This window comes from Pteronotus mesoamericanus, unplaced genomic scaffold (genome assembly GCF_021234165.1).
Source record: "Pteronotus mesoamericanus isolate MK-2021 breed Mesoamerican mustached bat unplaced genomic scaffold, CSHL_Meso_final contig_20, whole genome shotgun sequence".
Taxonomy (NCBI): domain Eukaryota; kingdom Metazoa; phylum Chordata; class Mammalia; order Chiroptera; family Mormoopidae; genus Pteronotus; species Pteronotus mesoamericanus.
In genome coordinates this window covers 93,724,941-93,747,628 of record NW_026555085.1, presented here as the reverse complement: position 1 = coordinate 93,747,628, position 22,688 = coordinate 93,724,941, and the positions used below count along the sequence as shown (strand labels likewise).

The following is a 22,688-nucleotide window of genomic DNA, read 5'->3' as shown; positions in this document are numbered from 1 at the left end:
GTTGATTATTTTGGCTTTTCCACATATACAAAGTCACCTATAAATAATGAATTTGCCTCCTTATTTTCAAATAATTTCACCTCCGATTTTTTTTTCTAATTACATTGGTCAGCATTCTCAAGACAATGTTATGTAATAGTAATGCAGGACACACCTTTTTTGATTCATGGCTTTTTAAAAGGAATTTCGTATTTCACTAAATAATAAAATAGGAATTCAACCATAAAAAATGCTGACTTCTGGTCTGAGATATGTAAAACCTTAGGTATATCAATTTATTCTTGTTCCACTAAGGATTCTTATTAGAAATAAATGTTGTCCCCCTCCCCACCCCTTTTTGGTATCCTTTAGTCATAATCTCCTCTCACCTACTAACATGAATCTGATTTATCATTATGCTCCTAGAGTGAATCCAATTACAGTATTACTCTGTTCATGTAATGATAGATTCCATTTTATAGTTTTAATAAGCATTTTTTATACCAAATTTTGAGAGGTTTGTATGTCTTTTAATATTTTATTATGTTATAGTGTCTTTATAAAATGACCTGGGAAGCTTATCATTTTTTCCCTCTATGTTCTAAAATAGTCACCTGGTGTTTGATGTTTAAGGAATTCCATGGTAAAACCTCCTAGGTCTGGTGTTTTTTGGGGGAAAAGTCTCTTACTAGTAAGACTAGCATTTTTCATTTGTGGCTCCAGATCCTACCCTCTTCTTTCACATCTCCCCCTTCAATCTCTCCCCCTTCCATCTACCACACTACCCCTCGATCATCCAACATGTGAACGACCAGACCCATAGCCTACCTCCCTGCCACCAAGGTCTTCCCGCCTGACTTACCAAGTACATTACAGCAGATTAAGAAATGCTCCTTAACATGTTTATGTCTTGTTTAGCAATTATTTATTCACGAAGCTATTTATTAAAATTGCTACTTTATTCAAGGCACTGAGGAAACAGAGAATGAGCTGTAGTTCCTGCCCTCTACCTACTCCTAATCCAGTAAGAACCATAAACATGCATGCAAAAAACTGCAATAGCAATGTAAGGAATGAATATGCTGTTCCAGTCCATGTATCTCTTACCACTGATGCCTTGCCAAACTTATCACTGAGTGCTTACACTATGGCCTCAACTTTGTTTTAACCTGCCTTCAAGTTTCCTCTCTAGAACACAGTTTTATTATAATCACCAAATCCAACCTCTTACGGATCCTCATCCACCTTTTTGCAATAACTTTAAGTTCATAAATATTTTTAGGTTTGTTAGGTATTTCTACTTGACCATTATCATTTGATCCTTACGAAAACCACTGAGGAAGGATAGGTAGTTATTACTCTCCTTTTGCAAGGTTCAGAAAATTAATTTACTGATTATCAGAACTCCAATAAACAGCAGAGTTAGAGCCAGAAATGTATTTGCAGCTTTCTAATTCTAGATCCAGGGTTCCTTCCTCTACATTGTTATTACCTTGATTGACTGATTATTAACTTGATTATTCAACATTCTCTTGAAAACTTTTACTGCACATTCTTCTTGTTTTCCAGGGTCCTTTTCTGTGTTCTTAATGTTTATCAAAAGAATGTAGGTATAATATTATGACATTCATTCTCTTAACTTCTTCTTCTGGCATCTCATTTATATTTACAGCACAATCTAAGGAGAATCTCCCTTGAATTGTGGTTTAAGTTTTCTATTCTACTTGATGAAAATTAAATACTCAGAATTTGAGAATCTGAAATGGAAAGAAGGCTTACAGATTATCTAGCCCAACATCCTTATTTAACAAATCATACAAGTTGGTTAGCAGAATTTGAATAAAAGTTTAATACAAACTTTGCCTTTTAAAACTTACGAATCACCAAATAAATGCAGACATTTATGCACAATAAATAGAAAATAATTACACTAAATTTTACATGTAATTGCTGGACCTTATTTCAATTTTGTCAAAGAAACACTAGTTCCTATTTCTAAGAGATTTCATTTATATGACAGTTTGAACGTACTGAGTCCATTTATCAAAGTAGATTTTTAGAAATGTCACAGAACAGCAATGCAGTTAAACCTACCAAATTCTATATATTCATGCATTAATTATCTGTATTTCAGACTTTTTAAGTGAACTGGGTATCAAAATCAGACCACTACCTATGGTAATGCTTCCCAGCTAGGCTGATATGACCCACTCTACAGGGCAGAAACTGGTAACACTAGACTGCTTACTGTAAAGCACTTAGGTCAGTAGCTGGCACATGATAAGCATTCGAAACACGTCAGCTACTACTGCTGCAGCAACAATGACTCCTTTTGAATATATTCATATCATGGAAATATGGCCATATAAGTGATTCAACCATATAGAAAAGACTACTGTTAGGGGACAAGTACCTCACTCTGCTCCTGTTAGTCTATTTTCCAGGTGAGCAGGGCCCCAATTCTTAGTTATCCAGAAACACCTTTCCAACCACTCCCACCCTACAAGTCTGAAGTCTCTGAAAATTAGGAGCTTATTTTAAAAGGAAATTTTATACTCCAAATACATCTGAACTTTTAACTTACCCATGATATGAAATACATGAAAAATAAAAGGAAATCTCACGTGAAGCAAGTTTAAACTTAATCTCTTTCCTAGACTAGCTTCCCTCCTTAATTCTGATAAAAATGAGAAGTAGAGATTCTCTTTGTAGTCTGAAAACTAAAATCACCTAAGCTCTTCCATGTGCCTTTCTCGACTCCTTTTACTCTCATCCATTTAATTATTATGATTCCTTATACAACTCCTAAGATTCTCCTCACTAGATGTTACTGTCAATATACTCTATAATCACTTGCACAGTACTGAAATGTAAAGAGTACTGAAAAGATTTTTTTTCATGAAACTCCATGTCAAAACTCATCTGGTAGTGGCAAAAATCTGCTCTGAACCGATATGAGGCTATTTATAGGCTTTATTTGGCCTACTTACTGTGAATATTTCCATGTTTCACTGCAGAAATTACTAAGTGATGCCTCCGACCTTGCTGGGGGTGTTACATAATATATACTATATACACCATGTTCCCTTTCAAAAACTCAAAAAAATTTGAATTTGAAAGCACAGTTGGCCTCTGGGCTTCAGATGAGGTATTGTGGACCTGTACAATATTATTCTAAGAATCCTGATTTAAATACCCTATCCCTTTCCTTCTGATACTTTTAAGTACCCTATCCCTTTCCTTCTGATACTTTTCCTTATACCACTTCACATATTTCAGCCCCACTATCTGCCACTCAGTCCTGTAAGAAGACTTACACTGTAAGTCCCTTTCCAAACACTTCTTGGAATTGTCAATTCTACTCCACCCCTACTGCCACCACACTACCCCTCGATCATCCAACATTTGAACGACCAGACCCATAGCCTACCTCCCTGCCACCAAGGTCTTCTCGCCTGACTTACCAAGTACATTACAGCAGATTAAGAAATGCTCCTTCATAACCACTTTAAGTATTTTATTCCTGTGAACATGACATTAATAAAATGGAATAGATACACAGTAAGAGAATAACAAAAGTGACTGTCAGATCACAGACGATTATTTTTTACCTCTGAAACCTTAGTTTATAATTGTGAGCTAAAAAGGGGTCTTCCCGTTTTTTTTAGAATGTAATAAAACTTAAAAATTTTCTTAATTAACCTGTATTTATTCAGTAATTAAACGAACAGGTGAAAAATTTACTAGGCTCCTTTGCTGGTGCAGTTTTCAATGCCTTCTCCAGTTTGGTTCCACCCGATCTGATGTCATGGACCCCTTAAGGCAGTCTGGGGAAAGCTAGAGATTCCCACTCAGAATACATAATAGAGAGTATAGAGGATTACCAAGAAAGACCGTTTTAGTGCAATAGAGTTAACTTTTAAATGCATAAGAAATGATTACAAAGAAAACCATTTATATAGAAAGCTACCAAGTGTTTCTAAAATCCATATTTGTAACATATTAATATACATGCTTCTTTATTAACACTCAACACATTAAAATCTAACAGGGTCTAACAACACCCATAACTTTGAAGTAGAAATCTGCATAAATTATATTCAGAGATATCCACAACTGTAAATTAGTATGAAACTATCAGTGCTTTTTCTTTTAGTAATAAAGTGAAAGGTACTGCTAATACTACTGTGGTTACTGCTTTATTTCATAATAGAAGGAATGCTAAATTTCAGTTGAGGTTACTGTTAGTGAAAATATTAAAATGTTATTTTTTTCTCATCTAATTGCATGGATTCCTCTAAATTCTATCCTCAAACCTCCTTCAGGGCTCATGGAGACTAGAGTAAAACTCTGTATATTAAATCCACCTACTTTTATTGCCTACTATTCCCTTCACCCATAAGAATCCAGTCAGGCTTGTCTAAGCATGTTCATCTATGTTTTCTTTCCTGACTATGCTTAGAATGTCATTTCTCCACTCTGATGCTTATCAAAATCTTAACTACCTCTTCAAAACCATTCAAGTTTCATCTCCTTCTTGGATCCTTATTCTACTGCTTCAGCCCCATGAATCTCTCTCCTCCTAAAACTTTTTACTTTTTGAGGGGGGAAAACATCAATCAGTTGCCAGTTGCCCGTTGTCTGCGCGCTGACTGGGGATCGAACCTACAATCCAGGCATGTGCCCTGACCAGGAATTGAACCAGCCACCTTTTGCTTTGTGGGATGACGCCCAACCAACCGAGCCACACAGGCCAGGGTTATTCCTAGAACTCATAATGTACCTCTGGGTCAAGGCTTCATGATCCAACATTTAATTATTTTCTTACAGTTCTAATTCTGTTTCTTTACCTAAGGTAGAAGATCCCTGGGTATATGAGCTTTATGCTTGTATACAGAACACTGCCTATACATAATATAAGCATACAGAATGTATACAATAAACTATTCTCAATAATCAAGTATTAGAGTATCATTTGTTTGGCAAATTTAAGTAACAGAAAATACATACTGAAAAGGCCAAAAATTCACTAAGCAGTTAAAATAGATGTTATAAATAAAGCTTAACAGTTCACCCTGAATTAGAACCTAAATACTCCTACTATATTAAACACTCAGAAGCTATATTTATTCCAAATAATAAATGAGGAAAGGAGTACTAAAGTAGGAATAAAACAATGATTCATTTTAAAAATATTTGCTAAGCACCTACTACATGCCAGGCACTATTCCAGATTCCACAGATTCAGGGGTAAAAAAACAAAACATCTCACACAGGAATTTTCTGTTAGACCTTGGACTAGGACCTGGGGCTCCTGACTCTCATTCTAAAACTCTGAAACAAAAAGCCATTTCTGTCTTTCAGAAAAGGTTAAGTATGGGGCAGGGGGAATGTTTTCCATTTCAGAAGTCTAAATTATAAAAAAATCTTAAGCTATTAAAATATGTCTATATAAAATCTACATAGTACATAGAAAAACATAAAAATAAGGCTCTATAAAATCTATAAAGATACAAATTTGGGGATGTTTCAATGATCTTATGTAGAATATTTATTCCCCAATGATACTAGATGAATGAGGTGTTCCTTACTCACTGATTAATATTTTAATCAAAAACACTTCATAAAGAGTTCTGCCAAGTTACTTCATTTATTTCATACAAAAATATAAAAACTACCAAATATCCCATAGGTGGGTGGGATGGCAGTAGTAATGGTAGTAAATATTATTCTAAATAATCTAATCTTTTTCATTGGAGGAAAGGATACAGAAGGGGAGGATTAGTTCATTCAAATGTGTGTAGGAAAGAAGAAACTGTTGGCCACATACTTCAATCTCAACTGCTGATTATGACATCAAAAAGAGACTACTTTTCCTAAAGGGAAGTCAGTGAGTGAAGGGGACAGAAGTAGGGGTAGGGCTGAAACAAATAAACTAATAGCCTTACTAGCAACCTAAAGTCACCTTGTCCAAAACTCCACTCAACTCCTCCCACCCAATAAGTGTATCTTTATGTTAATTATTAATAATTGAGCATGATTCTGAAGCTAGAAACCTCAGGGTCTTCAATTCTTCTTTTCTCCTCCATATACAATCAATAGCAAATTTCCACTGATTAATCTTAAATATTTCCTGTATTCATCTCTTTCTCTATTCCTAGAACGTCCTTGTTCTTCAGGTATCCGTTACTTGGACAATCACAGTAACACAATAATCTCTTATCTGATGACTTGTTCCACTCCTAGGCCTTTCTAAGCCGTATTTCAGAGTTAACAAATTTTATGGCTCCTAAAACTGTAACTGGATATTTTCCTCCAAGAGAGGTTAAGAGATGTTATTTTACCGAATTTCAGTAGAAGGTAGTGATATTGACCTTGGGATAATGAAAAAGAGGCTAGGCAGGAAGAGAGAAGGTTGGTAGACCAAGAACTCATTAAAAAGGGGTCAGAAAAGTTAGATCAAATGTAGGAAAAAATGAGCTCAAGAGAGCCAAATGAAAAAAGGCTTAACGATAATTATTATAAGTTTTCAGGTTTTTAAATAGCAAAATGTTTTCTATAAATATCTAATATTTATTAAGAATTTAGCCCTGGCCAGTGTGGTTCAGTTGGTTGGAGTGTTGTCCTGTAAACCAAAAGGTCTCAGGTTCAATTCCTGGTCAGGGCACAAGCCTAGGTTACAGGTTTGGTCCCTGGTTGGTCAAGAAACGTAGTAGAGGCAACCAATCGCTGTTTTTCTCCCCCACTCTAAAAATCAGTAAGCATGTCCTCAGGTGAGGATTTAAAAAAAAAAAAAAAGAATTTATTATGTGCTAGGTACTGGGTCAAGTGATTTATAATGCATTTACTCATATAATGCTCCCAATAATCATGTAAGGTATTATCTCTAGATCAGACTCAGTTTACTGTACACTGTTCTTTCCCAGAGAGGAATAAGGATTATTTTACAGAGCACTGCCCTTGCCTTATTCCCCGTAATGCCTAAAACAGAGCACTGACAGAATTTACATTCTATGTTGGTGTCAAGAATACCAGAAAAAGCCATTATTCCTATAAACTTTATGAATTTGTCTGGACTAACATAATTATACTTATGTGCACATACAAACACACTATGGCTCTGGAAATAAAGTATTGCTGCTTTCAATTTTTCCTGTTGCTTAATCTGCATTAGAACAATAAAGGCTCAGGATATTTTTGCCCAGTAAAAGCTCAAAGGAGAAAAGGTGTATTAAAACACTTTTTAAAGTATAATTATTACTGAAGAGAAAATCCCTACTCTTAACCTGGAAGTAGGGTGAAGGATTTAGATAGAAGGCAGATAAATCAATGTTACTTTTTTTAAAAAATGTGCATGGGAAGTGTCCTATGAGACATGTTACTATGGGAATGTGTGCCTCACTGATCTTGGGTTAGTTATGCTGCTATATCTGGGTGCATTTCGTAGGAGAGGAATGTTGTTTGAAAGCGTAAGGTACTACTCCGAAAAGACATCTGACCATAATCCATACTTTTGGAATCTCAAAAACACATTTACTTTAAAAAGCAAGTTTACTAGCTTTAAACTTTTGCAGCATGTGGGTTCACTCATTCATTCACAAATATTTAGAGTGCTTAAGTGCCAAGCCATTGTACTAATGCTGTAAAAACTTATATTTAGTGGGAGAAACTAAAAAGTAAACAGAATATTTACTATACTACAACATGGTAAATCCTGTGAAATAAAACGAAGAGCTAGAGATATATAAATTAATGAGAAAATATCATTAGAGTTAACCAAGTTAGCCAGTTACAATGGAAAATCATTGCACTTAAAAAATATTACCTGGAACACCTTAATATGAAGTAAACATATCTGAATGGAACTTGGAAGATCCTTTTTATCAGTTCTATAAACTGAGGCTCACCCTCTCTCTATTTCTGGCTCTAAGTTAGAAGTCTCAGTCTCTTCTTGCTTGCTATTTTGAATTTCTGTTTTTACTTTTTGATTTTGCTCTATCTGGCTGTTTGTACAAAAGAAACCCTGCCATAGAAAGCCATCCAAACACTTATTTATAGTATCAAATGCTTTTCACAGTACACACACACATACTTCATTTTATAAAGATTTAGAACAATGCTCTGAAGTTAGTGAGCCATGTATCTATAGTAATATCATAGCCATCTATCTTCAAGTAAGTATGGTTAAATACACATAATAAATATATATTCCCCCAAATTGTCTCCCAATCACATAATTTCTGGTACACTTAATGTCAGATACACAACAATCTGGTAATAAACACAACCTATCCAAATTTTCACAAAGTTCTTCATATGGTAGGAGAATATCGCTTTTTACTAATAAATCTTAAATCATAGCAGAGTAAAAAGGCAAAGTTTGTAGGTATAGCTTTTAATAAATATCACTATAATTTCTCATCTATCAACTCAATTGATGACTCTCAAAAATTTCTACTTCCACCCTTAATCACTTGCCAATATTCTATTTTGTACATCAAATTGCCTACTATCTCTCGTTATATGTTTAATAAAGCTTTCAAAGTTAACATGTCCAAAAACATTCTTGATTGCCCAACCCGCACTTGCTACTTCATTGTCTTCCCCCAACTCATTCAACAACAACTCCATATAGTTACACCTTGGTACTCATTGGATTTTGATGAGAAAAAAATGTTTCAGCACTTGTGCTTGCTCGGGACTTGTCACACTTGCTAGAACTTGTATGAGTCATGAAGCCACCCTGCAAGAGAAAATGCTTCATCACTTGTCGGTTTCGGCACTCATCATGAATTTGAGAATAAATGAACAACAAATACCAAGGTACCGCTCTACTTCCAATTGCTTGGGCCAAGAATCTTAGGAGTGAATTCTTGACTCCTCTGTTATGCCTCAGCAATTCTAAGGCCCACAAAGGTTTTAAAACATATCCAAAATGTGACATGACCTCACCTTTTCCTGCTATTACCTTGGTCCAAGCCACTATCATCTCATTTGGAGTACTGCAATAATTTCCAATATGGTTTCCCTGCTTATATCTTTGCCTCACTCCCACAGTTTATTCCACACAGAGAAGGCAGGATGAATCTTTAAATAGTTACCATCGATTAACAGTTAAAAAAAAAAAAAATCCATGTCATCCTATCAATTAAAGGAGGAAAAAGCATTTGACAAAATTCAGTGCCCAGTCATGATAAAAACTCTTAAACTAGGAATAGTCTGTCAACCTGTTAAACAGCATCTACAAAAAAATCTACAGCTAACATTTACTTAATGGTGAAAGAATGAATGCATTCCCCCTAAGATCAGGAACAAGACAAGTTTGCCTGATTTCACTGCTCCTGTTACACATAGTACTGGAAACACTAACCAGTGCAGTAAGGCAAGAAAAAGGAAATAAAAGACACATAGATGGAAAAGGAAGAAGTAAAACTGTCTCTATTCATAGACACATTGGAAAGCTCACAGAATCTACCAAAAAACTCTGAGAACTGTTTTGCTTAGCAAGGTCAACTCACAGAAATCAGCCATACTGCTATAAACTGGAAATGAAAACACAGTAGCACTTACAATTGCTCCAAAAAATGTATCTAGGTATGAACCTAAAAAAACCCAAAACCATGTTTATGGTTGGTGTTGAAAACTACAAAATGCTGATGAAAGAAATCAAAGACCACCTACATATAAGGACAGATACACTGTGTTCATGGATTAAAAGACAACAACATTGAAATGTTAATTTCCCAATTGATCTATGGTTTAATGTAGTTCCTACCGTGATCCCAGTAGGATTTCTTTGTAGACTGCAAATTTTACATGTTAAGGAGGTGAAATAGCTACAACAGTTCTGAGAAAGGAGAATTAAGTCAGAGGAATTTAATTACCTGATCCTAAAACTTACTATACAGCTACAGTAATCAAGACAGTACTTACTGGTGGAGAGATAGCCACAAAAACCAGTGGAACAGAAAAGAGAATTCAGAAGTAAATTCTCACAAGTATGATTTTGAAAAAGGTGCAAATGCAATTCAACAGAGGAAGGATAATTTTTTAACAAACGGTGTTGGAACAACTGGACATCCATAGAACCAACAAAAACAAAAACAGAAAACAAAAAACACTTAAACATCATATCTTTATGTAAAAATTAAGTGAAAATGGATTATAGATTTATATGTGCCAGCTATAAAGCTTTTAGAAAACTTTTAGAAGAAAACAGGAATAAATCTTTGGGACCTAAGGATAAGCAAAGGGTCTTAGACGTAATCACAAAGGCACAATCCATATATATATATATATATATAAAAAGATAAACTAGATTCATCAAAATTAAATTTATTTTTGCTCTGCAAAAGCCCCTGTTAAGAATGAAAAGATAAGCAGCAGACCATGAGAAAATATTTGCAAATCACATACTCAAAAGGACTTGTATCCAGAATATGTAAAGAACTCAGTAAACTCAGTAAGAATACCATTAGAATATGAGCAAAAGTCTTGAATAGACACTTCACCACAGAGGATATATGGACAGCAAAGAAGAACATGAAAATATACTCAACATCATTAGCCAATAGGGAAGTGCAAATTAATGCTACAATAAGATGTCACCACACACCTATTAGAATTGCTAAAATAAAAAATACTGATGATACCTAATGCTGGCAAGGATGTGGAAAAACCGACCCTTGTATATATTGCTGGTAGGAATGTAAAATGGTGCAGTCACTCTGGAAAACTAGCAGCTTCTTGTAAGTGATCACACAACCCAGCAATTGCACTCTTGGGGATTTATCGTAGAAAGAGAAAAATGTTATTTTCAAATAAAAACCTGTAAAAAACTGTTCACAGCAGTTTTACTTTTATCACCAAATGTCCTTCAGTTGTTCAATGGTTAAACAAATTGCAGTACAGCCATACAATGATATACTTCTTAGCATTAAAATGGAAGGAACTATTGATATATACAACAAATTGGATGGATTTCAAGGACATAATGCTGAGTGAAAAAAGCCAATGATAACATAATGCATAATTCCATTTATATAACACTCTCCGAGAACCAAAATTATAGTGATAGAAAACAGACCAGTGGTTGCCAGGGGTTAAGGCTGAGGGAAAGGTAAGACTACATACAGATGGTCCCTGACTTACTGAAGTTCAGCTTAATGATGACGTGAAAGCGATACATAGTCAACAGAAACTGTACTTGAATTCTGACCTTTTCTCAGCCAGTGATACTTGGCACGATACTCTCTCACGTGATGCTGGTCAGTGGCAGGGAGATGCAGCTCCCCAGCGGCCATGCAATCATGAGGGTAAGCAACCAATGTTCTACAATGCACCGTGTGGCCAGCATTTTGGACACTGTATTTTGTGTTGTCACATCCCATCATGTCTACAAACTGCTCTTGCTTCAGGTGGGAAGAGAAAGGCAATTACTCTTGAGATTTATCTGCCCAATAATTGCCCAACTGCAGGCTAATGCCAACTGTTTTGAGCACACTTAGGATAACCTAGGTTTCAGCTTTGATGTTGGTAGCTTAGGTGTACTAAATGCATTTTTGACTTACTGATATTTTAACTTATGAGAGGTTTATTGGGACATAACCCCATCGTAAGTTAAGAAACATCTATACAGGTGTAGCAAAGAAATATCTTTGCAGTGATGAACTGTGATGGTTACATGAACCTATACACATAATAAAATGATATAGAACTATACACACACAATGACCAAAAAATAAATCACATTGTAAGTGAGGGGAAAAAAGGCAAATAGATCGTATCTTAAAACCCTTCAGTGGCTTCCTATCTCATCCTGAATAACATCTAAAGTCCCTACTACAACCTAAAGATGCTACATGAAAAGCACACACCCAGCTCTCATCTACCCTTCTCCCTCTGTCCTAGCTCCAACTACACTGGCCTTCTTGCTCTTGAACACTGCAAGAATGTTCCCACCTGAAGGCCTCTGCATTTGCTATTGTCTTCATTTGGAAAGAATGATCTCTTCATTCTCTTGATCTCTTCATTCAAGTACCTGCTCAAATGTCATCTAATCAGAATAGTTTTCCCTGTCTTCCCCCTATACCCGCCCCCATATAATGTGATGTCTTCTTCTCTCCCTAGAAACTTTAAAATCAGCAAACAGAATTCAAACATCTTCCTCACCTGTTACTGTCCCCTGGTATGTTCCTGTATTGGTGATTGAGACATGACACTATGCACCCAGTACGCAAGCCAGGGCGTAGTGCAATCCTTACCTTGTCTTACTTCACACCCAGTACTCTCCTCTCAAGTTCATCACCTATTCCTTTCCTTAATCACAGCCCTATTTCAGCTTATCAACGCTCACACATCTGCCTATTTTTTCCAAGCCTGGCTCTTTTCTAAAATATTCTCTACATTGCAGAGAGAACTTTCTGGAATGCGAATTTAAGCACTTGCCTTTCATCATTTATAGGATGAAGTCAAATATACTTTACAAAGCACGTACGTATCTTCATACTCTATCTTCTGATTTTCTATATCACTTCCTATGAAGCCAATGCTGGTGCCTAGTGCACTGGGAACTACTCAAAATTACTGAATACATGTAAACTTTCCTACCTCCTGCATCCTTTGCACACGTGGCCTCTCCTCTCCCAACTCATTTCTCCATCCTTGTAACATAGCAAAGGACCTGATACACAGTAGGAATTAAGAACTACTGGATAAGTGAATTAGAAAGACTAATAAATAGATGCAGAGATGAGACATGGTAGAAGATGTCTTGCATTAGTCAGCCATTTTGCACAGGTGTTTTGGAGGCATATGAAACAAACTCTATGGATTTCCTTGCTACTCATTTATCATGTGATATACTATAAAATCTGAAGTACTGATCCTGTGGCTTGGTTTGGCTAAGATCACCAGTTATCTTCCCCCAAAAGTACTTCTTGTTCCACTTGCAGAGCTACAGCAACTGCTCTGAAGAGTCACACTGTAAATTCATACCATTGTTCACGAGGGGAAAATCTCATGAAGAGAATGAGGATGCCTCACTCAGGCCAACCAGTCACCTCTGCTAGAAAAATCTCAAAAAAGAAAAAAACCTGAAAGAAAAAGCTAAACCACTACATGTCAATACATTTTTATATGTAAAAAGCAGAATAGTCTATGCAGAAATGGTAATTTTTTGAAACCCCCTTTTCCATGTGTTTATTCTTCTATTTAGAAAATCATCATAAAGTGGCAAACAGTACTCAGTCAAGTACAGTTCAGGTACATGCTAGTCAAAAAGAGCAAGTTACGCTCAATGCAAAAATGCAGTTACCTGTATTTCACCAACTTTTGATAATGATCTCTTAGGTTATCTCCTTGAGTACTTACAAGACTGAAAAGACCACTATGTACCTCACAATTTTTTTATCTGATGACTAATGGTTGCATCTTCACCACTATTTGTACTTCTGGATTTATTCTAAAGACTGCACAAAAAAAGCACATGTGGAAGAGTAAAGAGTACTTATTATAATCCTCCAGAATTAGAGCTTTCATATATCGTTATGAAATGTTTTAAACCTATTTATTAAAATGCAAGCATTTTTTAAAAACCTGTTTCAACAGTAATCACGGCAATTAGACTTACATTTCAGTAATAAGCTGTTGGTATTAGTACACTAACAGGAAGAGTTCTGAAGTTTACTGAATAATCAATAAACAAATGGTATTATTAACATGTTATTACTGGTAATATGAAAAATATTATTAAAAAACACAATTAATCCAGTAGTAAACATTGGGAAATTTAGTACTATATCCCTTTTGAGTGTAAACACGGACAAAGGAAAGAGTTGTTGAAATAACAGAAAAAAATATTAACTAGCAACTTAAAACAGAAAAAGTAGAAAGTTTATTTTACACAGATAAAGTGGCACAAGTTTTAAAGTATATTTTAGGTATTTTCAAAATCTGACCCATGCCAATTTTCTAGAGCTTTTCATACAAAAGAATTAAATTATGGGTTGTACACTGCTTTCAAATTGAAAATGTGGGATTTTTCACAGGACTAGTTAAGAAAAATACAAAGAATTAATAATGATTTGCATGTTTATTTTGTGATTTAAAAAGTGATATTTTGTTTATTTTAAACTTGGTCTAAAGAGTTTCAGCAAATTAAACAGTATAGAAATTATTTTTTTCATTCTATCTGTTGAGGAAAAATGAACTGAAGTACCCTGAAGGAAAAACTGCCTAACAAAGCAAAATTCGAATCAAATTACTTCCCATTGTTTAAGCTACATATTTCTAATGTAACTAGAATAAGAATTCACCTGATTCTATTTGAAAGATTAATACTTCTAAAAATTAAACTTTACTAAATAGAAGGTGCTCAAAAATGAAGCTAATATAAGTTACAGGGAAGAAAAACTGCAGCACAGGATATCATAGCATATATTTTACATTTTGACTAGACTTATTGATGCCTACTAGGTTCCAGATAGATATTAAGCCAGCTAACATAAGAAATACAGATAATGTAGTTAAAACAAGCAGAGTAGGCATTACTATACATATGTGTTTTTCTAAAGAAAAATCCTAGGCTCAAAGAGTTTGAGTGATTACACTAAGACCACATAGCTATAGTTAGCAATAGAACTCATATTTGGTCTTGGGTTCACCTGACTTTAAAGCCCAGGTCTTTTCTTACTACATATACCTCACTGACTCCCAACACGAGGAAATGAAAATATTTAGAAGGGTGGAGGTCGACAAGCTGATGAGACCAGCTCAAAAGTAATACTTTCTTAAGTTGCTGAGAGAATAAAAACCAGGTAAGCTCCCTTCTACTATCTTTCCAGCTCATATCACAATTGCTGTTTTTATTTCTCTGATTAAACAACACTTGCCTGTGCGACAGCTGTGTTTTGCAAGGTCAAGATGCTGATTTCAAGTTTTCATTTATATCGCCAAGTATTTTCTCTCATTGATAGGGAATGGAAAATCTTTCCACTCGATTACTATTGGCTCTATACTGATGAAACAAACCATGTCCTTGGCCTGCCTGGCTGGCAAATTGACAGGAAGCTTGTGATATGCTAATTCTGCTAATACTAAAAAGGTTAATGAAGATATTAAAACTCCAGAGAAATTTTCCTTAATATAAATGTTAGAGTAAAACTTTAGGCTGAGACTCAAAATAACAGTATAATTTAATAATTCAGATAAAAATATAATTAATAAACCTGGGGATAAGTACAATTTTTAAATTGAAAATTACTTCCACACTTTAAAAAAAATTTTTTTTTGGCAATCATTCATTCTCCAAGAAGCTGTCTTCTGCACCAGCCAAACAGGCAAGTTAAATGGTCAAAATTACCCCCCAGAAACTTTCAAGTCTTTGATGGCAGCACTAATTTCTGTAATAATATCCAGGAATGTGGCACTGCTTTTGACTTACTATTTAGGCAAAGCTGGGGGTGAGGGCTGGTTGCAGGGATCACACATTTTCTCTAACATATTATTTCTTTTGAATAATTCTACTAATAACAATCAGCATTCATATATTTCCACCAAAACCTCTGTCAAATTCTACATATCTTACTCTTGCTTCTCCTGTCTCTCTTTACAGGACCTTTCCCATTTTATTATTTGGCTTCTGTGACTTGTACTAGGACTGTTTTTGTTTTTCTTCTTAAGTGAAACAAGAATGCCATTTTCTTTAACAAGACAATTAAAATACTACAAATTCTTAAAATGCCCTCTTCTGTGTTGTACCTGTTTGTGTATAAATCAGACTTTCTTTCTGAAGCCACTCAAACTAATACTCAGCAGTAGCATCTTTTTCCAGTAGGAAGCTGTTGCAGTTCAAAATAAGCAAACACACCACAAGAGTATCAAAATATTAAATTGTAGGTATTTCTATCATTTCTAAAATAGTTACATCATATCTGATTATAACACAAAACAATATGTCCTATCCATATTTGTGGGGATATTTTTTTAAAGCCAAGAAATATTTTGTGTAAATGACTAAAGGTCTCAGAACTTAAGTGTTAGGTTTTACAAAAGTTAAAATTATTATTCATTAGGCAGAGGATAAATTGCCACAGAACCGGAAAAAGCTGACTGGTGCTAAGATTTAAACATCTAAAAAATGGTTAAAGTAGGGTGGGTTGGGATGTTTTCCCTTTTCTGTGAAAACACCAATAGTCCCCACATCACAGGAATTTAAGAAAGTGACAGAGCCACTAAATTCATAAAGCCAGTATAAACCTACAGTTTCACCGAAACTGCCTTGAAGAGATAAGATTAAGTTGTCTTTTAGCAACTAAGAACCTATAATTATGAATTATTTTTTCTACTCCACTTTTTAAGTCTGCTATTCACTTTAATTTCAACTCCTCACAGAGAATGGGTTAACAAATACTAACCTAGGTGCAAATAACTGGTGTTTTTTCTTCCTTTGAATTTCTGGGATATTTTTCAAATTTTTGGCTAGATTAAAAAAATGGCAATCAGAACACTTTGTATGACATCTTGGTCTGTGCTTAAATTAGAGATTCAAAGACTCGCAGTGCAGCCACTTCTCAGACTCAGAAGATGCTCACCACGGAGAGTTGTGACATACAGAAAACCTATCAGTAGGAGCCATTCAACATTTAACACACTGTATTTCTTCAGCTTGTAACTACAGGCCAGGCACTGAAGATACGGTGAAGTCAAGACTGAAGGCAAAAGAAGACATAATCTGTCCTTGCAAAACTCAATTTAGTGATCTTCCAATCAAAACATGAAAATCAACTGCAATTTGATTGGCTATTTCACGCTTTCCTCAAAAAACTTATCCACGTTTGCATTATTTTATCTTTGTAAAAGTTTTCCTTAATTGTAGATTCTCTGAATTAACCTCTCTTCACACTATAAAGGAATAATAAACAATGACAATAACAAACATTTATTGAGTATTTACAGTACACCTGGCACTGTACTAAACATTTTACAAATTATTTTCATGAATTGGAATCTTGTACAATATTTGTATCTACTTGTCAAAATGCGGATGCCCAGCTTATCAACCTATAAGACAAGATGTAACACAATGACAAGATGTATTACAATGTTCCAGAAAAAGGAAGACAGCATGTTTACTGATACCACATTGACTAGATAACATGTATAAACTCTCCAGAAAGTTACAGTTGCATTTTAATTAACCTTATGCTATCAGACAAGACAGCCTTAGGTCAAATCAGATGGACATGAAACTGTGTCCCACACAGCGCTATGAGAACTTCTTGGAAGGATCACCTACTTCAACTATGCTTGACAGAACTCCGGATAGGCAGTAAACAAAAAGGTTGCAATTTACTGAGTCCCTTCCATGTCAGATAATTTACATACAATGTGTAATTTATCATCACAATAACCTTACAGATATTATAACTCATTTTACACACACACAAAAAACAAGCTCAGGAAAGCTAAGATATTGTCACTGGCCCCAAATCACAAAACGAATAGGTGGCCACCAGGACAGTAAACTCCAAATTTTCTGCTGAGCCACAAAGCAGCTCCCTGAAGTACTAACAATAGAAAATTGCTATTAACTGAAACCCTGTAACTCTTAAGTACAAACATAATTGTGTTCCCAAGTTATAAAGTGTATTCTTAATAGAAAAAAAATTATGTATAGGATAGTTTTTATTTCTGAAAGGAAGGATAATACCCACTACAGTTATTAAAAGAACAGACAGGTTACGCTCATTCCCCAAACCCCTCTTCTGTTTATTTTTCTCCATAGCACTTTTTTCTCCAAGGCACACTATACTTTATTTATGTTTTCCATTACTAAAATGTAAACTATATGTGGACAGAAATTTTGTCTATGTTATTCACTGCTACATCTGCAGCATCTCAAAGGTCCCTGGCACATTGTAAGTGCTCAAATATTTGTGAAATAAATGAAAGTTGGGTACCCAACAGGCATTTGGTAAATGTAGCTTCTTTCTCTTTACTATGCAGGAAGCACTAAAAAGGTTAATATTAATATGTTAAAGATCAAAAGAAATTTACAACTCACTCGATACCAAACCTTAAACTGAAATAATTAGAAACAGAATTTCTTATTAAAGTTTTAAATTAAGAATGATAGACAAATCAGAAAGACACATTGAGCAAAGCCTCATAAGCATCCTCGGGAGATAAAAGGATCTACATAAATGAATTTCAAACGAATGCACTTTTAAGTGCCAAAACTTTAATCAATTTTCAGAGATCTTTTACTGACACATATCCCCACAATGTTACTTTGTGGCAATTCTGATTTGAATTTCCTTCGGACACAGCAACCTGTTAGCAGTCTTTTTCTGAGGATTAAGAAACTAAGCATGTTCTGAAATATGAGTCAATAAAAATCCAAATGAAAAGTCTAAGTGAAATGCATAATTTTAACATAGTTGGCTAGAAGTAGTAAGTACTACTTACTACTAAACATGGTGTTTTGAGGGCTAGAATCCTTAGAAAACAAAGAAAAAGGGAGCCATTCTTAATCTACCAAGACAGTCAAGTTTAGTGGCTAACTACAGAAAATGTAAAAAATACAGTACTAGGTACCCCTAAGAGTACTTAACATGGTTGGTTGTTGTTGTTTTTTTTGCTGATAAAGCAAGTGTTCTTGATTTTTTAAGGATCAGAATCATAGGATGAAATGTTGAAATACAGTAAATATTTTGGAAATATGAGCCAGATGTAAAGAAATATGAACATACTTATATTCAAATTTCATATAATTTTTGTGTCTCCAAATCCATACCATCTTAATGCAGAGGGTTTAAAATGAGATGGCATATATAGATAGTCAGAGCCTATCAAAAGATTCAGGGGAAACCTGACCGTTCTGTTCAGCATGATCACTTTCCTATGCTTGGCAGCCACCACAGCCTGCATCTCCAAATTCCTAGTTGCCTAAACAGTTCATCTAATTTTCTACCAATATCTTACCCCGTTTTCTTATTACTGTTTTGCCCCAATTTTCACATTTGCCTGTTATTAGCTCATTATCCTTCTATTTTAGAGACTCTTCATTTTTGATGGATCAAATAAAGGTAAGTGAAACGGGGGGAAAGTGCTACTACTGTTCTCTGGATCATGGGAGTCTAGTCAAGTAGAGATACAATGGAACTGAAGCCTTTCTAAATTACAATTTTATTTATGAACTTTATATAAAGATTATTAGGGACTTCCCCCCCCCAAACATCTATAACAAGGCAAACATTCCCCTTTAAAGTATGTTGATGATCATTAAAAAATAAACTTTTAGTCTTAATCACTTTATATAACTAAAACACATGCTGTTTTAGAAAATTCAGACATTTCTCACAGATTTTTTGGGGCATGAAACTCATGTGAGTTTCATGTAAATAGTCTACATTACAACTATTTTTCAAAATGCAGTATGTTCATATGTGCGTATGTACATTTCATCCTAAACGGTATTTTAACGATTTTCCTTACAGGGAAAACTAGAGAAGTAGGATAAACTTTTATTTCTATGAAGACACACAAGATCAATCATATTCAGACATTTCACAAGTGCAATGTGTTACTAATACTAAAGAAGCAATACTCAATAATGATATAGTGGGGATCTGGGTAGTACCTACCTAACTGAGCGTTTAAAAACCTCCTCATTTCATTAAGTGCAATAATTGGTATGCAAGTTTTAAACAATATCCTTAGCTGAAGGCAGGCACTTCTTTCCACTTAAGAGAGGACCAAATATAGGTACTATTGTAATCAAATGGGATTGATCCAAGTTAAAATTTACCTTTCAGGTAATCTGTAATGTATGAGATTCTGATCATTTTCCACTTCTTAATGAGTTACTGAAAGCACAACTTACTACAATGTGACAGTTCACTAAAGAGGGCTGAAAGGCTACATTTCATTGGTGTCCTTTGAGAATACTTTTAAACTCAGGAAAAGTTACTCCAGCACCCAAGAGAAAAATGAAATAATGGAGTATATTCAGTGGATGACTTACTCATCTAATTAACACATTCAACTTTCAGTTGATCCTTTTAGATTTAAATCTTAAGCACCCTCTATTAAAAAAACTAAGTAGATTTTAAGGGGGGAAAAACCCCAACAGAAGTTCTGAATCACTGGAATTTTTGTTCTATTTCCTGTTAACACACTGGTAGTACCATCATTCAATATTTGTCCCATAGACACTTCTTAATAGCTAACTTTCTTTAAAAACTGACTTGGCCCTAACTTAATTTGTAGCTCATTTAGCTGACAATTCCTCCCCTCGTTTCTAACTTACGTGCTCAGCCAAGGCGTGCAACAAGATGAAAAGCCTATCTTTATGAGAGAATGCAATTGGCTTCGAAATCTAAAGTCTCAAGCTGTCAGCATTAAAAATCAGTCACTTCACTGTTACAGAAAGTTTAAAGTTTTTTTTTTTAAGGTATCCATACTCTGCTACTGTATGAAGAGTGTAGTAGGCAGTAGTAGTGTAAAAACTGAAAGCAAAAATCCCACTCTATGCCCACCAAGGTTCCCGGCCAAATCTGAAACTGCACACTGAGCAGCGTCCTCTCTTGGAGCGAGCTAAAGCCCAAACTAACTTCTTTCTTAAAACGTGAATCAACCTGACCCTAAAATGCGACACTTCACGGACTTACCTAAAACAGACAAAATGGATGCAAAAACACACTGCCTCGCTGCTGCCTCGAGTGCAACCTTAGTGTCCAAGAACGTTCCAATGAATTAGGGCGCCGACAACCGCCCGGCTCTGGGGACCTGCCTCGCACGACCCGAGCAACCCCGAGACGCTGCACGCGGCTTCCGCTCCCCTGGAAACCCCTCTTATCAGAAACATTTGAAGAATTTCTCCCCAACAATTAAGCTGACTTGAGTTCAGAATGGAAACCTAACATCTCAAATAGACTATATATGGAACGAAACACAGCCAAACACACAAACACAGCCTCCCACGGCCCCCGCCACTGGGGCGCACGACTCTGCCCGAGCGACACCGCAGCATCAGCAACGGAAAGGTACACCTGTCACCTGCGGAGCACCACCCAGGCCCTCGCAGCCTCCCGGCCACCGCCGCCGCCACGACCTTAGGGTCTGAGGCTCAGCGGACGGAAAGCTACAATCATTTCGTGAAATCTGGGGCGCGGGGGGGCGCATTATCACCGCAGGTCTCGCTCCCCACTTCAAGGAGGCTGCACAAAACCAACACGGGAAGGGGAACGACGTTCTCCCCCAGAACCCCCAGGACTCTCTCAGCCTCTCCCCCAACACCTCGCCTGGAGGTCATATTTATGCGGACCACGGCTCCCCCAAAGGAGCTCCCCGTCCCTCAGTCGCATCTCACACTTGCCCGAGGGGCGGGCCGGGGACACCGGCGCGGGCAGGGGCCCCCCCGCCCCTGGCACCCTCCCCCACCCGGGGCTCTCCCCGGCGCCCGACTCCAATGAACCTCCCCCTCCCCCTCCACAGACTCCCCGGAGCTCAGGCCCGGCCCGATGCTCCCCACCCCCACCCGGTCTGGAAGACTTGGGGGGGGGCTCCCTCTCAGCCTCGCCACTGGGGGAAGGAAGGAGGCGGAGGGAGGAAGAGTGAGAGGAAGAAGCGGACGCCCCGCGGGGGCCTCGCGAAGCGGCAGAGCCCCTTCCAGACGGAGGGGGGTGCGGGGAGTTGAGGGGAGAGCCGAGACCGGGGATCCCGCCGAGGCCCGGCAGCGCTGTCCGCTTACCCTTCGCCGCCGCTTCCCCCTCCTCCTCCTCGGCCGCCGCCGCCGCCTCTCCCACTAGGGCAGCCGTCTCCACCGTCGCCGCTGCCGCCTCCACCACCACGGCCGCCGCCAGCGCCGCCGCCGCCTCCGATTCCACCCGGCAGGGGGGACACCTCAGCCCTCCCTCCCTCCCCGCTCAGCCCCTCCGATCGGCCGCCGCCGCCAACTCCCTCCGGCCGCCGCCGCCGCCGCTCGTGGCTGAGGGGGAGGGGAGGGGGTCGGGCTGGGTCGCCCCGCCGGCGGCTGCTGCAGATCAAAAACGGTGGCTGGGTGGCGTCGCCGCTCCCCGCTCCTCGGCTCGGGCTCGCTTGGCCTCCCTACCTCCCACTGCCCCCACCCCCCTCGCGCTCGCTGCCCTCCCCCCACCCCCCCCAGCTCTCGCTCGCTCTCGCCGCGGCTCTGCCAGCCCAGTGCAAATCAAAATACTGTCACACAATATGGCGGCGCAGCCGCCGGCAAACACCGCGAGATCTGCGGCCGCTGCTGAGGCGGCGGCTGTGACGAGGCCTCCCCCAGCCGGGCGGCGGGGGAGCGACGGGCGGCAGCGGCGCGGGGATGCTCTTTCTCCGCCCTGCACCCCTCCCCCGACACTCGAAGACTCCACGCCCGTCTTGCGGAGGCTGGAGGGAGGACGCTCCCCAGCTGCCCGGACAAGAGCGGGCTGCCGCCGGGGTCGTGCGAGAGAAGGCGCCGGCGCGAACGGCCCGGGAAGTGCCCGGGGTTCGCTCTCTCTCGGGGTTTTTTTTGCCCCCCTTTGGTCCTGGCTGCGCAAACTTTGGAAGGGGGTGTATGTGTGTGGAGAAAATTCAGGGCTTTCCCCTCGCGGAGGCCGATAGCAGTTTGGACCGAAAGGAGGGAGGACCTCCAGCTCCCGCCTGCTGGGGCGGCGGGAAGCGGTCGGCCGCAGGGTGCGCGG

At 37.9% G+C, this 22,688-nt stretch overlaps 1 protein-coding gene across 5 annotated transcripts in view; it reads right to left on the bottom strand.

Annotated features, from left to right (window-relative positions):
- Positions 1-22,035, bottom strand: part of TAB2 (TGF-beta activated kinase 1 (MAP3K7) binding protein 2) — a 73,016-nt gene extending 50,981 nt beyond the window's left edge. For all 5 annotated transcript variants that reach the window (XM_054570093.1, XM_054570092.1, XM_054570094.1 and 2 more), the window contains exon 1: positions 21,734-22,035. The gene's annotated coding sequence lies outside the window, so the exon portion shown is untranslated. The remainder of the gene's footprint in view (positions 1-21,733) is intronic.
- Positions 22,036-22,688: the final 653 nt, after the last annotated feature.